General features: G+C 41.7%; 1 pseudogene across 1 annotated transcript in view; it reads right to left on the bottom strand.

Moving 5' to 3' along the window:
• Window positions 1-375: 375 nt before the first annotated feature.
• The window catches only part of LOC311133600 (leucine-rich repeat flightless-interacting protein 2-like), a 30889-nt pseudogene continuing 5517 nt past the window's right edge, over window positions 376-25747 (bottom strand). Inside the window, exons 3-17 of the transcript in view lie at window positions 25443-25529; window positions 24750-24812; window positions 23822-23878; window positions 23642-23683; window positions 19944-20075; window positions 13606-13677; window positions 6598-6785; window positions 6033-6125; window positions 5470-5562; window positions 3277-3409; window positions 3039-3088; window positions 2802-2922; window positions 2491-2570; window positions 593-697; window positions 376-486 (exon numbers count right to left, since the gene is read on the bottom strand). The product of the transcript in view is annotated as a leucine-rich repeat flightless-interacting protein 2-like (transcript). The remainder of the gene's footprint in view (window positions 487-592; window positions 698-2490; window positions 2571-2801; window positions 2923-3038; window positions 3089-3276; window positions 3410-5469; window positions 5563-6032; window positions 6126-6597; window positions 6786-13605; window positions 13678-19943; window positions 20076-23641; window positions 23684-23821; window positions 23879-24749; window positions 24813-25442; window positions 25530-25747) is intronic.

Here is a 25747-nt window from a genome sequence, read left to right on the forward strand (position 1 = left end):
ATTTTTACAAAGAAATAACCAAGCACCCAGCCAGAGAGAAGTAAAACCTTGTGAATAACATGTAGTCCAAAGCATTGAAAAATAAAGTAATGAGTGGCAAATTTCATAGATTCATCATCTTCCCCTAATAACTATGGTTTAATAGGTTTTTGAGTCTCCCTTCCAAAGACACTGGCGCACAAAAAAGACAATCCATTGCCTATCTTTATTTTAAAAAGACTTTAGCCTCTGTGCTACCAGTGTTGCTTTTTTCTGTAAGTGTTTTTGGTTTTGCGTCACAACAAGTGTCACTGAGGAAGAATGGAAATGTGTTCCAGACGCAATATGGCAGTCAAAAGTATGAGTGTAAGGGCTTCTGTGGCAATCCAGCGGCCTTCACTGCTGAGACAGAAGGGCGTTCCGATTGGCCTTCATCTTCTCAAGGCGCTTTGATAGGTGGCTGTTTGTCATCTCCATCTCTTCAATCTTATCTAGTGCAGTCCGCAGCTGTGGGAAAAAGAGGGGAATGGTTAGAGATGAAAGGTTAGACTATGTTTTACGTCAAATCAAGCATCGGCCACTGCAATTTTTCATATTTTATTTTGTTCCTTACCTCTCTTTGAAGTTTCCTTTTTTCAATTTTCAGTTCATCTTCTATTTTCTCTGAGTTATCCGCTGATGCCTTGTATCTGGACACTTGTCCTTCAAGTCTGTTGATCTGGATATGAGGATAATGAAACAAAAACAAATTAAACGCAACCTTCACCTTTGAAGCTGACATTTATTTTCATTTTCTCATTCGAATACTAAAATGCCTTAGGAAAGTATTCAGACCCCTTGACTTTTTCCACTTTTTATTACATTACAGCCTTATTCTAAAATGGATAAAATAAAAATAAAATCCTCAGTAATCTACACACAATACCCCATAATGACAAAGCGACAACAGTTTTTTTTTGAAATTTTAACAAATGTATAAAATTTTAAATAAACAGATATACCTATTTTACATAAGTATTCAGAAGCTTTGCTATGAGACTCGGAATTGAGCTCAGGTGCATCCTGTTTCCATTGATAATCTTTGAGATGTTTCTACAACTTGATTGGAGTCCACCTGTGGTAAATTCAATTGACTGGACATGATTTGGAATGGCACACACCTGTCTATATAAGGTCCCACAGTTGACAGTGCATGTCAGAGCATGTCAGAGAAAAAACAAAGCCATGAGGTCAAAGGAATTGTCCGTAGAGCTCCGAGACAGGATTGTGTCGAGGCACAGACCTGGGGAAGGGTACCAAAAAAGCATTGAAGGTTCACAAGAACACAGTGGCCTCCATCATTCTTAAATGGAAGAAGTTTGGAACCACCAAGGCTCTTCCTAGAGCTGGCCGCCCGACCAAACTGAGCAATCGGGGAAGAAGGGCCTTGGTCAGGGAGGTGACCAAGAACCCGATGGTCACACTGGCAGAGCTCTAGAGTTCCTCTGTGGAGATGGGAGAACCTTCCAGAAGGACAACCATCTCTGCAGCACTCCACCAATCAGGCCTTTATGGTAGAGTGGCCAGACGGCAGCCACTTCTCAGTAAAAGGCACATGACAGCCAGCTTGGAGTTTGCCAAAAGGCACCTAAACACCCTCAGACCATGAGAAACAAGATTCTATGGTCTGATGAAACCAAGATTGAACTCTTTGGCCTGAATGTCAAGCGTCAGGTCTGGAGGAAACGTGGCACCATCCCTACGATGAAGCATGGTGGTGGCAGCATCATGCTGTGGGGATGTTTTTCAGCAGCAGGGACTGGGAGATTAGTCAGGATCAAGGGAAAGATGAACAGAGCAAAGTACAGAGAGATCCTTGATGAAAACCTGCTCCAGAGCGCTCAGGACCTCAGACTGGGGCGAAGGTTCACCTTCCAACAGGACAACGACCCTAAGCACACAGCCAAGACAACGCAGGAGTGACTTCGGGACAAGTCTCTGAATGTCCTTGAGTTGCCCAGCTAGAGCCCAGACTTTAACCCAATTGAACATCTCTGGAGAGACCTGACAATAGCTGTGCAGCGACGCTCCCCATCCAACCTGACAGAGTTTGCAAGGATCTGCAGAGAAGAATGGGAGAAACTCCCCAAATACAGGTGTGCCAAGCTTGTAGCGTCATACTCAAGAAGACTCGATGCTGTAATCGCTGCCAAAGGTGCTTCAACAAAGTACTGAGTAAAGGGCCTGAATACTTATGCAAATGTTATATTTCAGTTTTTTATTTGTAATACATTTTCTAAAAACCTATTTTTGCTTTGTCATTATGGGGTATTGTGTGTAGATTGAGGGTAAAAAACAATGTAATCAATTTCAGAATAAGGCTGTAACGTAACAAAATGTGGAAAAAGTCAAGGGGTCTGAATACTTTCCGAAGGCACTGTATATTAATGTGTCTGGTTCAGCAGTTTGAATATGGTCAGCTAGGGTACATATGGACGGGGGGAAAAGTATGTCAGTGTTTCCATGAATTACGTTTTGTTCCATTGTGCCCATTTCCTGTTCTGCCTTCGAGAGCTTGAACTTGTATTCACTTATCTGTCTGTTGGCATCTCCTGCAGAGAGTAAAACATTAGAACATTTGAGTTAGTACAGGTACTTACACAGGACAAGGGAATTAAGATGTGAGCCTTGCTGTTAGTTTCTTTTTGGCAGTGTTTAATTTAAAGAGAAAGCCTCTGAGTGAGTGTGCATAGGCTTTGTATCAATGGCGACGTGTATGCCTTTGTATGTTTGTGTGAATGGTAGTGTGAACTTTTGTAGGTTTGGGCAGGAACGGGACTTACTTTGCATCTCAATGAAGTGCAGGTCAGTGCCATTCTCCATCCTCTCTCTGTCTGTGAAGGCATTCTCCATCTTGGATTTCTTCTGCCTCTCATCCTCCAGTTGCATTTTCAACTTCCTGATCTGAGGGACACCACACAGAATGGACAGCATTACTTATTATAGCTTAACAGGCAGTTAAAAAAGAAAATGAGAAAATTGTCAAGAGGAAACTGGGGTTGAAGAGGAAAGATATATACCTGGGCTAATAGTTCATCCCTTTCATCCGCAAGCTTTCGTAGCCTAACATCTGCAAAGGAGAAAAAATATGATTATAAAAAGGTGCCTTACACCTATGACCGCAGCACCACTGTGCTAAAATAACAATGAAGCGCGCCCCCTGGTTTATTATTGACTAAATAACACATGTACATCACAGATATGAATTCATTTATTTGTGCTCCCTTTAGGAGAGCCTGTTCTGTTCCCTCCACTCACCCAGATGCCCTTCTCCTGCTGACTCCAGCACCTGGGCAGCCTCCTGTGTAACCACGGTGATCCCTGTGGCTGGGTCGGTATGGCTGATGTCCCCATTAGGCATTCCCTCTGGGATGATGACCAGGCCGTGTTTCTAAGGAGTCAAAGGGAGACAGGGTTAAAAGAGGACCTCAACACAGAGAGGCTATGTCCCAATATCCACACTAGCATACCACTCAGTATGAATTGGACCATGATAGTACGGTCATTGGAACTTGGCTAGAGTGAGGCAGCATAGGAGGGTTTACAGATGAGAACTTGATGTATTTCACGGTTTGAAATGCAATAAGCCACAGAGCAGACCATGTAGAACTGTATGAAGTAACGGTTTACTGAGGTTTCCATTGCTTGTACACAGACGGACAAACACACAGGATACACAGAGTATACAAATATTAAGAACACCTGCTCTTTCCTTATTGATGTCACTTGTTAAATCCACTTCACTCAGTGTAGATGAAGGGGAGGAGACAGATTAAAGGAAGATTTTAAGCCTCGAGACAATTGAGACATGGATTGTGTATGTGTGCCATTCAGAGGGTTAATGAGCAAGACAAAATATTTAAGTGTCTTTGAATTGGGTATGGTAGTTGGTGCTAGGCGCACCGGTTTGTGTCAAGAACTGCAACGCTGCTGGGTTTTTCACGCTTAACAGTTTCCCGTTTGTATCAAGAATGGTCCACCACCCAGAGGACATCCAGCCAACTTAACACAACTGTGGGAAGCATTGGAGTCAACGTGCGCCTGTGGAACGCTTTTGGCACCCTGTAGAGTCCATGCCCTGAAGAATTGAGGCTGTTCTGAGGTCAAAGGGAGGGTGCAACTCAATATTACGAAGGTGTTCCTAATGATTGGTATACTCAGTGTAGTTCAACACATTTGACATCGGGAGGGGAGGTGGAAGAAACAACAGAGTAAGAAAAAATACAAAACAAACTGAGGTACACAAGAAGACATGCATAGCTACATACCACAAGTTGCTTTATTATCACTGTTCTGTTTCTAGCAAGCTTATTCCTGGAACCTACTTTGTCTATTCAATGGGGATATAGACTATTCCCAGCCCTCTGGTGGTGAGACCTAACTCTCCTGTTTTGGCCTTCGCCTTGATGTCAGCCAGAGAAGACATAAAGAAAGAGAAGGGAGAGAAAAGAAGTGGAGGAACGGGTGGAAAGACTGATAGACGTACAGTATATGCATGCCCACTACAATGTCCTTTGTACATGCACATATGTCTGTAGACACGCAAAATGTACACCAGAATGGTAAGGTTGAGTTGGAAAGGCAAAGTGACAGATGTTGACACAACCACCACATGCTCACAGATAAAACAACACATGACAAAACATTGATGTAAGGGAGAGCTAAAGGCCAAATAAAAAAAATCTATCTGACACTAGACAGGCAGAGCTTTAGGTCTAGGCCTACATAACTGAAATGGATTTCATGCTGTCATTTCAGGGTAAATCAAATATGAGTTTTAAAGGGGAGAAATTTCACATCATTTTCCATACATAAATGCTTGCAGGTTCACATTTTCCCTTGCACTGACTAAACTTTACGGAGTGCACACAAAACCTACATTTGAACCTATCATGACTATAGCATCCAAACTGTATTAAATTAGTGAGCCCACAATCATCATATCACATGCACATTTAGGGGAAACTCCAAACTGTGAATTAGAATTGGTCCAACAACTACTGGCTATTATCCAGGTTCCCTGTCATGCAACTATGAGAGGCAATAAACGTTTAGGACCAGTCGATTACCTAATACAGATTTAATTGATCGGTGAATCAGCACCAAGTTTCCTTCAGGCAACTCTACAGGTTGATATGGGTGGTCCGATTCTCTACCCTTCTGCTGAATTTTACACTAGTAAGACTGCCCCTCATGGATTTAAAAGGAATTGGACTGATGTAAGGAATATGGTGGAAACTCCCTCCAGCCATGCTTGCACCAACCCAATGCTTTTAAATACGTGAGGAGGGTGTGAACGAATGTACACTTACATTTTAATCTAAACACAACCCTTCAATTTTCATTTGGTCAGAGAGAAACATACAAACCAAAACAACACAAGCTGTCTGAACATGTCTGTGCACATCTATTGCCTCTCACAATCCTTCAGTCCCTAGCGTGACCTCCTACCCCAATATTTTTGTCCTTCCAGTTTATCGTTTCCTGCAGGTCAAACACGTCTCTGGTGAGGGTATCTAACTTATTCTGGATTTGCTGGTTTTCCTGTAGTGGTATTGCGTACAGAGAGAGTGAAATGGGATACAGGGTAAAATAGAATGAAAAACAGAATAAAATAGATGAAAAGGATGGAAAGAGATATGAAAGGAGAAATTAGAGGATGAAACATAAAAATATAGATAGCCTTGAATAGAAATTGAGTGATAGAGTGAGAGTGAGAGAGTGATGAAAAGTAAGGTGGCCAGAAAATGATCTGGATTAGAGATAATTTCAGTATAGAGAAACAAGGCAAAGAAATGTGACAAAGACCAGACAGAGAAAACGATGAATCAGAGGAGAGGAGACACTGGGATGAGTGTGAGACTATGAGAGAGAGAAGTGTAGTCTCACACTATGGATCTTCATCAAGCTACTGCAGTACACAGACTACAGGACTGTAAATAATGGAAGTGTAGAAAGAGGTGTAGGTGTAAATGGATGGCCACCAAATGTTGGTTTTCTTAGTGCAGCCATACCTCTATGAGTTCATCTCTTTGGCGGATTCCCTCTTTTAACTCCACTTGTTTGTGCTGCAGTACTGTGCATGTGTGCTTTTGTCTTTCTAGTTCCTGGAATGAAAGAGGGCAGTTGTAAGACATGCAATCAATCAGAAAGTGCAACATTGTTCATTACACAAGTTTAAAATCTCAAAACCACCCAAAAAAGAGTGCAGTCATGGTCAGTGAGCAAGATTCCATTGATGTTTACACTTTTAGCATTTAAGTCTAGCCAGGTAATTGGATCAGGGACCACTTTGCTTTGGCCTTGTTTCCTCCGGAGTTATACAGCTACACCCAATCGTCAGCAGAGAGCAGTGGATCTCATGGTCAGACAGACAATGGTGCAGTTGGACTTGGCCGCTTTGCTGATTGTAAGACCTGCACACATGAATGAGTGCAAGTATGAACAAGTTGATAGTGTGGTTGGAGACTGCTGCAATTTGCATATGCTCGGCTCTGTCCGAGTCTGCCTGTGTTAACAGTAAATGTTAAAGGTGATCTACTACGCTGTGTGTGTGTGAAAGAGTGTTTAACACTTCACCTTAGACTTGTCCTCAGTTTCCCTACGCATTTCGGCCATCTGCTCTTCCATCTCCTCGATGACGTCTTTGAGTGTGTCCACGTTGTAGATGAGGTTGGATAGATTAGTTGAGGTTAGATGTCGTTGTCCAGCTGTGCGTTCGACACCATGGCTTTTTTATACTTCTCCTCCACCTCCGAGAGCGACTCCTACCAGACACACACACACACCTCTTTATAGAATGAACCATGAGGGAGATACCATAGAAAAAAAAAGTACTATTATAATTACAGTAATAATAGTAACAGCTCTGCACGACCACACTAGGGTTGGGCGATATGACGATAGTATCGTCTATGGCGACGACATCGTGATGTGACAGACGATGATGGTTTAGCCCAGGGGTGTCAAACATACGGCCCGCGGGCCGGATCAGGCCCGCAAACAGGTTTAATCCGGCCCGCGAGATGATTTTGAAAATAAATGTAAAAAAATAAAATAATTTTTATTTTTTTGTAAAGTATAAAAATGCGCTGCAATTTTTCAATAAAATAAACTGCTGTTCCAATTGCGTTCACTGGATGGCGCAATAGCAATTGTGTTAAGCAAGCAAACTGTTTATACCGGGGCAGAGCAAGTAGGTCAAGCACGTGCAGCCAATGAGCTACTTTGTTTTGCCCGCGATATTTATTACGGCTTCTACTTTTAACATTATGTGCTTTGGCACCCTCATTGCCCCAATATGTCTCTGTCAAAAAAGAGAAAAGTGGACGCAGAGTGCAGAGTGTTCCAAGAAAAATGGTCATCCTATTTAATCACGGAATTGAATGGGAAAGCTGTATGTTTGGTGTGTTCACAGCATGTTGCAGTGCTGAAAGAATATAACCTTCGTCGCCACTATGTGAGTCTTCATGCCGACAAATATGACAACTTTCAAGGACAGCGGAGATGAGAGAAGGTGAATGAACTGTTGGCGGGTCTGAAGAAACAGCAGTCTGTGTTTACTCACAGCCGAGACATCAGTGACGCTGCAGTGAAAGCTAGCTACCTCATTGCTAATGAAATCGCAGTGGCTTCAAAACCATTTAGTGAGGGTGAATTTGTAAAAACATGCATGATGAAGGCAGCAGAGATTGTGTGCCCTGAAAAGCACCAGGCTTTTGCAAATATCAGCCTGACAAGAAACACAGTTGCAGACAGGATTTCCGATCTTTCAGTGGATTTGGACAGCCAGTTGAAGTAAAAAGTAAAGTCATTTATTGCGTTTTCGGTTGCAATTGATGAAAGCACGGACATTACAGATGTTGCACAACTGGCCATTTTCATCCGCGGAGTTGATGACACATTGACCGTCACCGAGGAGTTCGTGGAGTTGGTGCCGATGACAGATACAACGACAGCAGCTGATATTTTTACCGCACTCGTCGGCGCGCTGGACAGGGTCGGAGTGGACTGGTCCCGCGCTGTCAGCCTGGCTACAGATGGTGCGCCCTCAATGATCGGGAAAAAAGCAGGCGTTGTGACAAAGTTCAGAGAGAAAGTGCAATCTGCAAATGGAGGATGTGATTTTTTGACTTTTCACTGTATTTTGCACCAGGAGGCTTTGTGTTGCAAGTCATTAAAGATGGATAACGTCATGAAGGTGGTCATCCAAACTGTTAATTTCATCCGATCCAGAAGCCTGAATCACCGTCAGTTTGACAGCCTTCTCACAGAGAAAGACCACATCTATGGCCTGCCATACCACACTGAGGTAAGATGGTTAAGCCGAGGTGCTGTGCTGAGGCGTTTCTTTGATTTACGAGAAGAAATTGAACAGTTCATGGAAGAAAAGGGCAAACCAGTGTTAGAATTTCATTCCGCAGAATGGATGCAGGACCTTGCATTTATGGTGGATGTTACAGAGCACCTGAATAACTTGAACAAACAGCTGCAAGGGCGCAACAAAGTTGTCACACAGTATTATGACAGCATACGTTCTTTCAAGTTGAAGCTGTCATTGTGGGAGACGCAACTTGCCGGTGGTGATGCAGCTCACTTCCCCTGTCTGAAAAATGTGTGCGCGACCCAACATGTGGCAGACATGAAGCGGTTCAAAGATAAAATAACGGGACTGTTACGGGAGTTTGAGCAACGCTTTCATATTTATGTTTATATGTTTTTATGTTGATGTGCTATTGTTTTTAATTGATTTTATTTTATTTGTATATTTAACCTATTCTTGACTCTGTGGTTCTTGCACTTGTTTGGGGAACAGGATTTCATTATTTTTATCTACATTTCTGCCTGAGAAATGACACCCTGATATAGTTCTGTGATCTGTGAAACAGTTCTGTTAATCACTGAGGCATTGTGTGTTTGTGTGTTCTTTGTCCTCAGAACTTTCAAATAACTTGAGGTGTTTTATGATTAATAGTGATGTTGTGCTTTTGGACACTGTCCTCAGGCTCCAGCTTTATGTTTATATGTTTTTATGTTGATGTGCTATTGTTTTTAATTGTTTTTATTTTATTTGTATATTTAACCTATTCTTGACTCTGGCGTTCTTGCACTTGTTTGGGGAACAGGATTTCATTATTTTTATCTACATTTCTGCCTGAGAAATGACACCCTGATATAGTTCTGTGATCTGTGAAACAGTTCTGTTAATCACTGAGGCATTGTGTGTTTGTGTGTTCTTTTTCTTTAGAATTTTCAAATAAACTTGACGTGTTTTATGATTAATAGTGATGTTGTGCTTGTACTATTTTGGACACACTGTCCTCAGGCTCCAGCTTTATGTTGTATGTTGATCGTATTAAAACAAAGAAAACAATCTGAAGTTGTTGTTTTTAAGTTATATATACCATGATTTTTCCGGTCCGGCCCACTTGGGAATAGATTTTCCTCCATGTGGCCCCTGAGCTAAAATGAGTTTGACACCCCTGGTTTAGCCTATTTGAACTTGACTGGCGCCGCGCAGTAAAAAAAAAAAAAGTCTCGCAGCACACAGCAGGGCAACACACAAGTGACATTCCGAGTAATTTGCCTATTCCTTTTTGCTATACCCTATTTCAATAAATATTCTATATAGCCTACAGAACGCAAGAGAGGGATGGAGGCCAGACAGTGCGGAGAATTCAACCAAGGCAGCGCAAAATGTCCAGTCAGAAAATAATATTTCCCTCTCTCTCATGCATTGGCATTAGGCTATAGCCTAAACCTATTTATTTTTTATAAAGAACACTAGCTTGTGTCTAGCTGTTTAGAAAAAACGGCCTGTATTCCCTTCTCTCTCCATTCGATAGGCTATGAATATGACAGAAGGTGTTCATCGTTTTATGCATGGCTTTGACCCAATCCATCTCAAAAAGTTATTTGAATAGCCTTAAAATGTAAGGTAGCCAGAGGACTAATAATGAGAGATAAATATATCAATAGCAACATTTTATGACAAGTTTAATCAAGTTCAAGCTTATTAAGAAATAATAAATTAAGAAAATCCCGCCATGTGAGGTTGAAAACCAAATGGACAATAACATCTCCTCCTACTAGTTATAAACAGTAGCTTATTTCACTAACATTCTAACCTACGAAGGGGTTGTCTTAAAGTTGTTGTGGCTTTCAAAAATAACAAAAGGCATAGGCTATTCTGAATCACAGCTGTATGAGATTGTAGAAAAACAAATAGTTGGTTCTATTTTATGAGGCAAATAAAGCAACTATTATCCAGTTCTGAAGACTGCAGACTGCTTCTATCCAGCCCATGATGTAGGCCTACAACCTAGCTCACTAAGACAGCCCGATCCTCATCAGACAGTCACTGCTCCACAGACACATAAACCTGGTCTGCTCCTCCACCAGAAAGGAATATCAGAAAAGATTTGCATTGCCTGCACTTAGCTTCTGGCCAGGCTCTCAACATCATTTTTCATCAGGATTTGTCCAGTTGCATCGCATATCACAATGTTTTATGGGTACATAATCACAATAGGACAAAGGTTGATGTCGCCCAACCCTAGACCACACTGATAATAGGAGCAACACACTACATTTATTCGTACAATAACTTAGTCTCTCAACTAGGAAACCATGTTTGGGATGTTTGAAACACACTGGCGAGTCTTAAATGTAACCTCTATTTCAGTCTCACCTTCAAATGACTTTAATTCAGTATGACACATTTAACAGTGACTCGTGTTCTTACATTAAATTAACAATACTCATATCAAGAAACATAAAATGTATGAACAGTAGTAATATCTTAAATAAGATCTAAAACAGAGGAAAGGCAGCCCTATCTCAAGTGTTCCATCAGTTGTCCAACTCAGGTTTGATTGTATTTGACAATCTGGGGTTTTGAAACTTCATCACAATGCATCCTGACCGGTTGCATCACCGCCTGGTATGGCAACTGCTCGGCATCAGACCGTAAGGCGCTACAGAGGGAAGTGCGTACGGCCCAGTACATCACTGGGGCCATGCTTCCTGCCATCCAGGACCTACAGTGCTGCTTGAAAGTATGTGAACCCTACAGGGCTGGTCATTATTTTGCTATGAAATATTAAAATAAACATAAGGATTTTATCTAAACCCCAATTCGTAATAAAGACATTCCAAGTAAATGACAGAAACAAAAAAAGTATATATTTTCATTGTTTATTTAACATAAGTGGTTTATTTAACAGAAACTCAGATTTGATGTGGGCAAAAATATATGTGAACCCCTTCAGTCAATAGCTTGTGGCACCTCCATTAGCAGCGATAACTTGGACTAAACGTCTCCTATAGCCAGTAATCAGTCTCTGACATCTGTTTTGAGGGATTTTTGCCCACTCCTCCTTACAGAACTCAGCCAATTGAGTGAGGTTTGAGGGGTGTCTGGCATGAACTGCCAGCTTTAGGTCCTGCCACAGCATCTCGATTGGATTTAGGTCAGGACTTTGACTTGACCAATCCAAAACACAAATCTTCTTTCTCCTGAGCCATTCTTTGGTAGATTTGCTTGAATGCTTTGGGTCGTTGTCTTGTTGGAAGACCCATTTTCGGCCCAGCTTTAGCTCCTTGACTGATGGTTTGACATTCTGTTCAAGAATCTCCTGGTATACCTCAGAATTCATTGTTCCCTTAATGATGTAGAGTCGTCCAGGTCCAGAGGAAGATCTTGACATTCCCACCACCATGCTTGACTGTTGGGATAAGGTTATTTTGGTGGTAGGCAGTGTTGGGTTTTCGCCGAACATAGCGGTGTTATTGTGACCAAAAAGGTCAATTTTGGATTCATCGGTCCAGAGAATGGACTTCCAGAAACCTTCAGGTTTGTCCAGGTGGTCTCTGGCAAAGTTAAGATGGGCAGTTTGGTTCTTTTTTGACAGCAGAGGATTCTTCTTTGTGTCACAGTGGACTGATGATTTTTGAGATGATTTTATAGGCTTCCCCAGACTAATGTGCTCTCACTACATCCTGATGTCCTCTGAGATCTCCTTTCCTCTCGGCATGGTGTGCTTTGCATTCACCTGGATGGGTAACACCAAACTGACCAGGTTTCTTCTCTATTTATCAGTCCCGCCTCCAAACTCTTTCCTAACGATCTCGCCTTTGATTGGTTCATTTGGTAGCTAATTATTTACCCACCTGATTCTACTTACCTACTTGATTTAACCAATGCAACTTCGGGTTCACTTATTTTTGTACCTGCACTACTTCCTTTTTAATTTTGTTTTCCTACTACACGCATGATTTCCTCTACACCAACATATGGTATTGGTAAATATAAATCTGTTATGTCAGATCAAAAAGACTGGTTCTGATTAAATGAAGATTTCATTGTAAAAATTGAAAAAATCTGTAATTGCACAAGGGGTTCACATACTTTCAAGCAGCAAAACATTGTCATAGACTCCAGTCACCCAAGTCATAGACTGTTCTCTCTGCTACACCTGTTGTATTCGGCGCATGTGACAAATACAATTTACTCCCTCTGAAGCCCAACTTGGAATTGGCTCACATTGTAATCAATTTCACAAAACCCGAGATGGACAAGTGATAAAACGGATCCACTTGATATCGATGGTGCATTGATTCAACCGGAGGAATTTTTCAAGGCACTGATTTCAAAAATGTAAATAAAAAAAAATGCTTGACACCAAACAAAAAAAAATATATATATCAAACTGGAGCGAGTTCAGCTAGTGTTTCAGTTCTACCAAAGTGTAGGACATGCCAGGAATCAGGTGAGTTAATAAACTACCCTTTTAAACACAAATAGACTCCGAGAACAGTGAGCTTTTTAGAGTGAAGACAGAAAATAAACCAGGAGACCCCCAGAGCTGTGTGAATGAAAGTTAATTGTAGATTTCAGGGTAGGACTACAAACCCTGAAACCCATCCGACAGAATTGTAAGAACAATTCATGGTCTTGTTCTTACACCCCAAGCACTGCTAGAGTTCAAGCAAGGCTTTCAATCCATGCCATAAACAGTGAGTTTCAAACTGAGCATGAAAAGTCATGCAGGGAACATTACATTTTACATTTTAGTCATTTAGCAGACGCTCTTATCCAGAGCGACTTACAGTTAGTGAATACATATATATTTTTTATTTTTTTATACTGGCCCCCCCCTGGGAAACGAACCCACAACCCTGGCGTTGCAAACGCCATGCTCTATCAACTGAGCTACATCCCTGCCGGCCATTCCCTCCCCTACCCTGGACGACGCTGGGCCAATTGTGCGCCGCCCATGAGTCTCCCGGTCGCGGCCGGCTGCGACAGAGCCTGGATTTGAACCAGGATCTCTAGTGGCACAGTTAGCACTGCGATGCAGTGCCTTAGACCACTGCGCCACTCAGGAGTTACATGCCATCAGGAGTTACATGCCAACATGCCATCAGACTGGGAGACACAATAGAAATGTGAGTGTTTTTGGTGTTACAGTTAGCTGTTACAGTCAGTGGGGTCCTAGAGGGGGTGAGATGTAGATACAGTGGGTTAGTGATGCCATAAGGCTACCAGAGGACAAGAGAAGGCACACTGAGCTCAGATCCCTCTACCTTCAGCTCTTTAAGTCCCTGCATGTAATGCCCTTATACATCATGAATCTGGTCCTTTAGATCATAGATATCCTGTAGAGCAGATGGGAAGAAAGGGTTCGTTGGTTGGGGTGAATTGGGGGAAACCAGGAAGAATTAAGGACAGATTTCAAACAAAGCACCCGTGCTGTTGGCATCTCAAGACAGTAATTTACCCAACGGTAGGCCCAGACATACAGGATGACAGCTTTATAGGACGTTTAAAAAACATGTCACATCCCGTCTTCCCATTCATACATGAAGTCCACATGTAAAATGGAGGCGCTGAGTAGCAACGCACATGCCCCACCCACCCGAGGATCTGTCTTTTTCAGCAATCTACAGTGGCTTGCGAAAGTATTCACCCCCCTTGGCATTTATTGCCTTATAACCTGGAATTAAAATGGATTTTTTGGGGGGTTTGTATCATTTGATTTACACAACATGCCTACCACTTTGAAGATGCAAAATATGTTTTATTGTGAAACAAACAAGAAATAAGACAAAAAAAAACTAGAAAACTTGAGCGTGCACACCTATTCACCCCCCCCAATACTTTGTAGAGCCACCTTTTGCAGCATTTACAGCTGCAAGTCTCTTGGGGTATGTCTCGATAAGCTTGGCACATCTAGCCACTGGGATTTTTGCCCATTCTTCAAGGCAAAACTGCTCCAGCTCCTTAAAGTTGGATGGGTCCTGCTGGTGTACAGCAATCTTTAAGTCATACCACAGATTCTCAATTGGATTGAGGTCTGGGCTTTGACTAGGCCATTCCAAGACATTTAAATGTTTCCCCTTAAACCACTTGAGTGTTGCTTTAGCAGTATGCTTAGGGTCATTGTTCTGCTGGAAGGTGAACATCCGTCCCAGTCTCAAATCTCTGGAAGACTGAAACAGGTCTCCCTCAAGAATTTCCCTGTATTTAGCGCCATCCATCATTCCTTCAATTCTGACCAGTCCCTGCCGATGAAAAACATCCCCACAGCATAATGCTGTCACCACCATGCTTCACTGTGGGGATGGTGTTCTCGGGGTGATGAGAGGTGCTTGCGCCAGACATAGCATTTTCCTTGATGGCCAAAAAACTCAATTTTAGTCTCATCTGACCAGAGTACCTTCTTCCATATGTTTGGGGAGTCTCCCACATGCCTTTTGGCAAACACCAAACGTGTTTGCTTATTTCTTTATTTAAGCAATGGCTTTTATCTGGCCACTCTTCCGTAAAGCTCAGCTCTTTGGAGTGTACGGCTTAAAGTGGTCCTATGGACAGATATTCCAATCTCTGCTGTGGAGCTTTGCAGCTCCTTCAGGGTTATCTTTGGTCTCTTTGTTGCCTCTCTGATTAATGCCCTCCTTGCCTGGTCCGTGAGTTTTGGTGGGCGGCCCTCTCTTGGCAGGTTTGTTGTGGTGCCATATTCTTTCAATTTTTTAAATAATGGATTAATGGTGCTCCGTGGGATGTTCAAAGTTTCTGATATTTTTTTATAACCCAACCCTGATCTGTACTTCTCCACAACCTGACCTGTTTGGAGAGCTCCTTGGTCTTCATGGTGCCGCTTGCTTGGTGGTGCCCCTTGCTTAGTGGTGTTGCAGACTCTGGGGCCTTTCAGAACAGGTGTATATATTCTGAGATCATGTGACAGATCATGTGACACTTAAATAAAGTCCACCTGTGTGCAATCTAACTAATTATGTGACTTCTGAAGGTAATTGGTTGCACCAGATCTTATTTAGGGGCTTCATAGAAAAGGTGGTGAATACATATGCACGCACCACTTTTCCGTTATTTATTTGTTCGAATGTTTTGAAACAAGTTATTTTTTTCATTTCACTTCATTAATTTGGACTATTTTGTGTATGTTCTTTACATGAAATCCAAATAGAAATCCATTTAAATTACAGGTTGTAATGCAACAAAATAGGAAAAACACCAAGGGGGATGAATACTTTTGCAAGGCACTGTATTTCCTGTGTTTGAGGGATGCAAAATCCACTTGTCACTTAAATCTCACTGGGTTGATTGCTTTCATTTTACTTCGGCGACTCTTTCATACTCTTGCTTGTGCCTGTTGTCTTTCCCCGTTAAAGTTACGAAAGCGGAAATGTTTATAATGACCTGTCAAACACCCCCCGGTAATGACTGAAATGGCCTCAATGGAATACATTGTCTTTACATTGTATCTATAAAGAACCCTAAAGCTTCGTCTGGTATTTAACACATCTCGACACTTACACAAGATAGATAACTTTATTTTGATGGGTGTTCATTTTTGTGGAATTGAAAAAAGTAACCTTTCGCCACAGTTGAAATGTTCACAAATTAGATGCGCAGAAATTAAAGCAACTTCCGAAAATGAACACTCGGATAATAGTGATGTCTGATCTCACAAACAATGTAAAGTATGTATAGATAAGGTGTAATCTAGAGCCAAGCGTGTTGATTTTTGATCCGAGGGAATCCTGCTATTGTCACGGTTGTTGAGTTATGCAACAGAACGTGACAAGGGTAATTAATGAGGCAGTCTAGACAGCGCAGGTGAGTGCAGGTAGGCCTAGACAAAGGAAGTTTGTGGTTGCAGCCCTGTTCCATCCCTTTATGTTAATGTATTCATATATGCAAATACAGTGCCATCAGAAAGTATTCATACCCATTGACTTATTCCACATTTTGTTGTGTTAAAGCCTGAATTCAAAATTGATAATTTATATATTTTATACCCATCTACACACAATATACCGCATAATTACAAAGTGAAAACATGTTAAGAAATTAATGCAAATTGATTGAAAATTAAATACAGAGATATCAATTTACATAAGTATTCATACCCCTGAGTCAATACGTTGTAGAAGCACCTTTGGCAGCGATTACAGCTGTGAGCCTTTCTGGGTAAGTCTAAGAGCTTCCCACATCAGGATTGTGCAACATTTGCTCATTATTCTTTTCTAAATTCTTCAAATTCTGTCAAATTGGTTGCTGATCATTGCTGGACAAACATTTTCCGGTCTTGCCATACAGTGAGGGAAAAAAATATTTGATCCCCTGCTGATTTTGTACGTTTGCCCACTGACAAATAAATTATCAGTCTATAATTTTAATGGTAGGTTTATTTGAACAGTGAGAGATAGAATAACAACAAAAAAATCCAGGAAAACGCATGACAAAAATGTTATAAATTGATTTGCATTTTAATGAGGGAAATAAGTATTTGACCCCCTCTCAATCAGAAAGATTTCTGGCTCCCAGGTGTCTTTTATACAGGTAACGAGCTGAGATTAGGAGCACACTCTTAAAGGGAGTGCTCCTAATCTCAGTTTGTTACCTGTATAAAAGACACCTGTCCACAGATGCAATCAATCAATCAGATTCCAAACTCTCCACCATGGCCAAGACCAATGAGCTCTCCAAGGATGTCAGGGACAAGATTGTAGACCTACACAAGGCTGGAATGGGCTACAAGACCATCGCCAAGCAGCTTGGTGAGAAGGTGACGACAGTTGGTGCGATTATTCGCAAATGGAAGAAACACAAAATAACTGTCAATCTCCCTCGGCCTGGGGCTCCATGCAAGATCTCACCTCGTGGAGTTGCAATGATCATGAGAATGGTGAGGAATCAGCCCAGAACTACACGAGAGGATCTTGTCAATGATCTCAAGGCAGCTGGGACCATAGTCACCAAGAAAACAATTGGTAACACACTACGCCGTGAAGGACTGAAATCCTGCAGTGCCCGCAAGATCCCCCTGCTCAAGAAAGCACATATACAGGCCCGTCTGAAGTTTGCCAATGAACATCTGAATGATTCAGAGGAGAACTGGGTGAAAGTGTTGTGGTCAGATGAGACCAAAATCGAGCTCTTTGGCATCAACTCAACTCGCCGTGTTTGGAGGAGGAGGAATGCTGCCTATGACCCCAAGAACACCATCCCCACCATCAAACATGGAGGTGGAAACATTATGCTTTGGGGGTGTTTTTCTGCTAAGGGCACAGGACAACTTCATCGCATCAAAGGGACGATGGAAGGGGCCATGTACCGTCAAATCTTGGGTGAGAACCTCCTTCTCTCAGCCAGGGCATTGGAAATGAGTCGTGGATGTGTATTCCAGCATGATAATGACCCAAAACACACGGCCAAGGCAACAAAGGAGTGGCTCAAGAAGAAGCACATTAAGGTCCTGGAGTGGCCTAGCCAGCCTTCAGACCTTAATCCCATAGAAAATCTGTGGAGGGAGCTGAAGGTTCGAGTTGCCAAACGTCAGCCTTGAAACCTTAATGACTTGGAGAAGATCTGCAAAGAGGAGTGGGACAAAATCCCTCCTGAGATGTGTGCAAACCTGGTGACCAACTACAAGAAACGTCTGACCTCTGTGATTCCCAACAAGGGTTTTGCCACCAAGTACTAATTTTGCAGAGGGGTCAAATACTTATTTCCCTCATTAAAATGCAAATCAATTTATAAATTTTTTGACATGCGTTTTGGGGGATTTTTTTGTTGTTATTCTGTCTCTCACTGTTCAAATAAACCTACCATTAAAATTATAGACTGATCATGTCTTTGTCAGTGGGCAAATATACAAAATCAGCAGGGGATCAAATACTTTTTTCCCCTTACTGTACATTTTTAAGTAGATTTAAGTAAAAACTGTAACTCGGCCACTCAGGAACATTCACTGTCCTCTTTTTAAGCAACTCCAGTGTATGTTTTGGCCTTGTGTTTCCTGCTGAAAGGTGACTTAATCTCCCAGTGTCTGGTGGAAAGCAACCAGGTTTTCCTCTAGGATTTTGCCTGTGCTTAGCTCCATTCTGTTGAGTTTTTATTCTGAAAAAACTATCCAGTCCTTAACGACTACAAGCATACCCATAACATGATGCAGCCACAACTATGCTTGAACATATGGAGAGTGGTACTCAGTAATGTGTTGGACTTTCCCCAAACATAACACTTTGTATTCAGGACAAAAAGTTAACTGTTTTGCCACGTTTTTTGCAGTATTACTTTAGTGCCTTGATGCAAACAGGATGCACGTTTTGGAATATTTGTATTCTGTACAGGTTTCCTTCTTTTCACTCTGTCAATTAGGTTAGAATTGTGGAGTAACTACAATGTTGTTGATCGTTCCTCAGTTTTCTCCCATCAAAGCCATTAAACACTAACTGTTTTAAAGTCACCATTGGCCTCATGTTGAACTCCCTAACCGATTTCCTTCCTCTCCGGCAAGTTAGGAAGGACGCCTGTATCTTTGTAGTTACTGGGTCTATTGACACACCAAGGGATATTCATTGTCTGCTTTTTTTTTTTACCCATCTACCAATAGGTGCCCTTCTTTGCGAGGCATTGGAAATCCTCCCTGGTACTTGTGGTTTGAAATTCACTGCTCAACTGAGGGACCTTACAGATAATTGTATGCGTGGGGTACAGAGATGAGGTAGTCATTAAGAAATCATGCAAAACACTATTATTGCACACAGAGTGAGTCCATGTAACTTATGTGGCTTGTTAAGCAAATCTTTATTTGCCATAACAAAGGGGTTGAATACTTATTGACTCAAGACATTTCAGATTTTCATTTTTAATTAATAATAAAAAAACAATATTCCACTTTGACATTATGGGGTATTGTGTGCAGGTCAGTGACAGAAAATCTTAATTTAATCAATTTTAAATTCATGATGTAACACAAAATGTGGAAAAAGTCAAGGGCTGTGAATACTTTCTGAAGGCACTGGACACACAGTATATTTATGCAAATAAGGCACATATAATTTTCTTTATTTTAACACAAAATATAAAATAAATACCTAATACCATTAGAAAATGTATATGAGTGAATTCTAGGAAGAAAAAAAACTGAAATTTGACAAAATGAATACCTGAATTCCCACCAAAATCCCTGAACTCCATTCTTAGTCCGTGCCAGTAAAATGTTTTCTGTGCTATAATTCAGTCAATACCTGATGGATACCAGTTTGGAGTATCTTCATCATTGTCCAACTGTTGCATTTATTAGAATTGTTTAAAACACTAAGAATTTTGCTAACCGTTGCTATGGAAAGCAGAGAGAAGTGTGGATGTTTCAGATATTATTATCTGACCTCAAATAAAACAGTAGTGAGTTAAAGAGTAAACTACTACACAAATGGTTCACTGTAAAAAGTTACTTATCTTTCAAATGGATTGACATTTAAAATGATAGTGTTTATTAGAAAACATTGGTGTTGATACTGGTACTGACACATAACACGTATCTAACAGGTTGTAATGACACCTAATGGTGTTTATGTAAGTGGAGGTGTGTGTTTGCGCGTGCGCAACTTACCCTCAATTCACTCAGACTGGTGTCAGGGTCAACAATGCTGCCCGTGTCTACACTGCTCCGTCTCTAGGAGGTCCCCCCCAGGGAGGCCAAGGTGGCCGCAGAGAGACAGGGGGTCGTGCAGCGCGAAGAAGGCTAGAAAACACACCCCAGGACTGTCATTCAACACCAACACTGCCATCTGACACCACTGGGCCCTGGCTTCACTTATCCTCCCACTAGGCTTGGGCAGTATACAGTATATACAGTTGAAGTCGGAAGTTTACATACACTTAGGTTGGAGTCATTAAAACTAGTTTTTCAACCACTCCACAAATTTCTTGTTAACAAACTATAGTTTTGGCAAGTCGGTTAGGACATCTACTTTGTGCATGACACAAGTAATTTTTCCAACAATTGTTTACAGATTATTTCACTTAGAATTCACTGTATCACAATTCCAGTGGGTCAGAAGTTTACATACACTACGTTTACTGTGCCTTTATACAGCGTGGAAAATTCCAGAAAATGATGTCATGGCTTTAGAAGCTTCTGATAGGCTAATTGACATCATTTGAGTCAATTGGAGGTGTACCTGTGAATGTATTTCAAGGCCTACCTTCAAACTCAGTGCCTCTTTGCTTGACATTATGGGAAAATCAAAAGAAATCAGCCAAGACCTCAGAAAAAAAATTGTAGACCTCCACAAGTCTGGTTCATCCTTGGGAGCAATTTCCAAACGCCTGAAGGTACCACGTTCATCTATACAAACAATAGTACGCAAGTATAAACACCATGGGACCACGCAGCCGTCATACCGCTCACGAAGGAGACGCGTTCTGTCTCCTAGAGATGAATGTACTTTGGTGCAAAAAGTTCAAATCAATCCCAGAACAACAGCAAAGGACCTTGTGAAGATGCTGGAGGAAACAGACACAAAAGTATCTATATCCACAGTAAAACGAGTCTTATATCGACATAACCTGAAAGGCCGCTCAGCAAGGAAGAAGCCACTGCTCCAAAACCGACATAAAAAAGCCAGACTACGGTTTGCAACTGCACATGGGGACAAAGATCATACTTTTTGGAGAAATGTCCTCTGGTCTGATGAAACAAAAATAGAACTGTTTGGCCATAATGACCATTGTTATGTTTGGAGGCAAAAGGGGGTTTCTTGCAAGCCGAAGAACACCATCCCAACTGTGAAGCACGGGGGTGGCAGCATCATGCTGTGGGGGTGCTTTGCTGCAGGAGGGACTGGTGCACTTCACAAAATAGATGGCATCATGAAGAAGGAAAATGATGTGGATATATTGAAGCAACATCTCAAGACATCAGTCAGGAAGTTAAAGCTTGGTCGCAAATAGGTCTTCCAAATGGACAATGACCCCAAGCCTACTTCCAAAGTTGTGGCAAAATGGCTTAAGAACAACAAAGTCAAGGTATTGGAGTGGCCATCACAAAGCCCTGACCTCAATCCTATAGAAAATGTGTGGGCAGAACTGAAAAAGCGTTTGCGAGCAAGGAGGCCTACAAACCTGACTCAGTTACACCCTCTCTGTCAGGAGGAATGGGCCAAAATGTACCCAACTTATTGTGGGAAGCTTGTGGAAGGCTACCGGAAACGTTTGACCCAAGTTAAACAATTTAAAGGCAATGCTACCAAATACTAATTGAGTGTATGTAAACTTCTGACCCACTGGGAATGTGATGAAAGAAATAAAAGCTGAAATAAATCATTCTCTCTACTATTATTGTGACATTTCACATTCTTAAAATAAAGTGGTGATCCTAATTGACCTAAGACAGGGAATTTTTATTAGGATTAAATGCCAGGAATTGTGAAAAAAATTGTTTAAATGTATTTGGCTAAGGTGTATGTAAACTTCAACTGTATGTATGTATGTATGTATGTATGTATGTATGTATGTATGTATGTATGTATGTATGTATGTATGTATGTATGTATGTATGTATGTATGTATGTATGTATGTATGTATGTATGTATGTATGTATGTATGTACAGTGGGGAAAAAAAGTATTTAGTCAGCCACCAATTGTGCAAGTTCTCCCACTTAAAAAGATGAGAGAGGCCTGTAATTTTCATCATAGGTACACGTCAACTATGACAGACAAATTGAGGAGAAAAAATCCTGAAAATCACATTGTAGGATTTTTTATGAATTTATTTGCAAATTATGGTGGAAAATAAGTATTTGGTCACCTACAAACAAGCAAGATTTCTGGCTCTCACAGACCTGTAACTTCTTCTTTAAGAGGCTCCTCTGTCCTCCACTCGTTACCTGTATTAATGGCACCTGTTTGAACTTGTTATCAGTATAAAAGACACCTGTCCACAACCTCAAACAGTCACAATCCAAACTCCACTATGGCCAAGACCAAAGAGCTGTCAAAGGACACCAGAAACAAAATTGTAGACCTGCACCAGGCTGGGAAGACTGAATCTGCAATAGGTAAGCAGCTTGGTTTGAAGAAATCAACTGTGGGAGCAATTATTAGGAAATGGAAGACATACAAGACCACTGATAATCTCCCTCGATCTGGGGCTCCACGCAAGATCTCACCCCGTGGGGTCAAAATGATCACAGGAACGGTGAGCAAAAATCCCAGAACCACACGGGGGGACCTAGTGAATGACCTACAGAGAGCTGGGACCAAAGTAACAAAGCCTACCATCAGTAACACACTACGCCGCCAGGGACTCAAATCCTGCAGTGCCAGACGTGTCCCCCTGCTTATGCCAGTACATGTCCAGGCCCGTCTGAAGTTTGCTAGAGTGCATTTGGATGATCCAGAAGAGGATTGGGAGAATGTCATATGGTCAGATGAAACCAAAATATAACTTGTTGGTAAAAACTCAACTTGTCGTGTTTGGAGGACAAAGAATGCTGAGTTGCATCCAAAGAACACCATACCTACTGTGAAGCATGGGGTGGAAACATCATGCTTTGGGGCTGTTTTTCTGCAAAGGGACCAGGACGACTGATCCGTGTAAAGGAAAGAATGAATGGGGCCATGTATCGTGAGATTTTGAGTGAAAACCTCCTTCCATCAGCAAGGGCATTGAAGATGAAACGTGGCTGGGTCTTTCAGCATGACAATGATCCCAAACACACCGCCCGGGCAACGAAGGAGTGGCTTCGTAAGAAGCATTTCAAGGTCCTGGAGTGGCCTAGCCAGTCTCCAGATCTCAACCCCATAGAAAATCTTTGGAGGGAGTTGAAAGTCTGTGTTGCCCAGCGACAGCCCCAAAACATCACTGCTCTAGAGGAGATCTGCATGGAGGAATGGGCCAAAATACCAGCAACAGTGTGTGAAACCTTGTGAAGACTTACAGAAAACGTTTGACCTGTGTCATTGCCAACAAAGGGTATATAACAAAGTATTGAGAAACTTTTGTTATTGACCAAATACTTATTTTCCACCATAATTTGCAAATAAATTCATAAAAAATCCTACAATGTGATTTTCTGGATTTTCTTTTCTCATTTTGTCTGTCATAGTTGACGTGTACCTATGATGGAAATTACAGGCCTCTCTCATCTTTTTAAGTGGGAGAACTTGCACAATTGGTGGCTGACTAAATACTTTTTTCCCTCACTGTATGTATATATATATATATATATATATATATATATATATATATATATATATATATATATATATATATATATATATATATATATATATATATATACACACTGCTGCGGGTGGAGCTAGAGTACCAGCTGTACTCCGAAGGCTGTAGTAGAGGGGGACAGACACAGCAATGACATGGTGTGGAGACAGACCAGACCAGGCCAGGACAGAGACAGGCCAGTATGCTGCTGACCCTGGTAACATCATTAACACTATTCAATTAGACACTGAGAACACTTACAGTATGAGATTGAGAAACCGTGTACGAGCCATACAGACCGTCGTCATTTATAGAAGCCTTAAGGCACAAGGGAGAGAGAATCCAGAACTCAGCAAAGCACAAGAGGGCGCAACGATCTCAGTCAGAAGATCTCACAGGCTGAGTAGCATGCCTTTCTCAATATTAACTAAATACAGAGTGTACAAAACAGTAGGAACACCTTCCTAATACTGAGTTGCACTCCCTTTAGCCCTCAGAACAGCCTCAATTCGTCAGGACATGGACTCTACATGCTGGCCCATGTTGACTCCAGTGCTTCCCACAGTTGTGTCAAGTTGGCTGGATATCCTTTGGGTGGTGGGAAACTATTGAGCGTGAAAATCCAGCAGTGTTGCAGTTCTTGACACACTCAAACCGGTGCGCCTTGCACCTACTACCACACCCCGTTCAAAGGCACTTAAATATTTTGTCTTGCCCATTCACCCTCCGAATGGCACACAGACAATCCATGTCTCAAGTCTTAAACATCCTTCTTTAACCGGTCTCCTCCTCTTCATCTACACTGATTAAAGTGGATTTAACAAGTGACATCAATAAGGGATCATAGTGTTCACTTGGATTCACCTGGTCAGTTTATGTCATGGAAAGAGCAGGTGTTCCTAATGTTTTGTACACTCAGTGTATAAACTATGGGATATTTCCTGCATCAACCATTGCTCTAGTTATTCTCCCTAGAAAGCACTGATTTCACACAACAAAGCCATATCTTATCAAACAGCCTACCAGACCGCATAACCTTGGCCCCACTAAGTGCCCACAGTGACCATTAGACCTAAATATAAGTGACTTAGGGAGAACCCTGGCCATGGCTATCGGATGTATCAGAGAGGACTGGGGTCTGGTCTACTTTGAAGGTGATATCAAAGCATGCAGAGAGTGCGACACTGACCAGGCTGTAGCTGCGTGTCAGCCCCGAGCCAGAGCCAGCGGTGGAGGAGGCCACAGATGAGGCCTGTGAGAAGGGGCGAGGTAGAGGGGTGTGGGGTAGTTAGAGGAACGCCACAGAGAGCAGGGGTGGGGGTTGCTAGGAAAGTGTCCTCAGGTAGTGTGAGGAGAAACATGAATGCCATTTCCCTGACCCTGAGAATGGAGCACTGATGTGATGAGAGGATGACTACAGAAGAGGAGCTAGGTTACACTGTCCCTGTCAACTGCAAATGGATGAGGTGTTGCATGTACTTTGCTGGGACCTAGATAGCATACTAAGAATCATAAAAACTGGAGTTTGGACACATCCCTCAAGTCAAGATTTTCTAACATGCAAAGCCTTATTGCGTTTGCATGGACCACATTCAAGGCTGTTGTATTTTCATATCTTGTTGATTGCTTTGCTGCTTTACTATGCAGTATAAAGTAACAGATCCAACAGCAATTTCATACCAAAGAATGACTAAGTATTTACTGTAAACTTGAGCACAAACACACACACACAGTGTAGTGTGCCATCTCAACGGGTGTTTATACAACCCATAAACTTGAGTAGATAAGAACTCAGTTCTTCAAGTACTTTCAATTCAGTTAACTTGCTTTCACCACTTAATCTAGACAGGGAATAATTGGGCCAGGACTGAGGTGGACAAACCCAGGGCTGATAGGAGGAAGTAGAGGGAGGAGGTTTGGTGGTGTTCTTTAGGCTGCTGTAGTTCCTCTGATCATGGTACAAGCCAGTCTGGAGGAGAGGAACATAGTATGATATGACTATAAACAGAGGGAGACTGGAGTAAATGAACACAGCAAAATAACAAACCAAAGCTGTGCCATGCTTTTTCACCCTTATTTTAGAATTTTCCACTATCAAAAAGAGGCAGTATGCACAATGAGAGAGAAAAATATATATTCCTAGATACAGTGCCTTCAGAATGTATTCACACCCCTTGACTTTTTAAA

Source organism: Coregonus lavaretus (assembly GCF_964263955.1).
Source record: "Coregonus lavaretus genome assembly, chromosome: 1".
NCBI classification, from domain to species: domain Eukaryota; kingdom Metazoa; phylum Chordata; class Actinopteri; order Salmoniformes; family Salmonidae; genus Coregonus; species Coregonus lavaretus.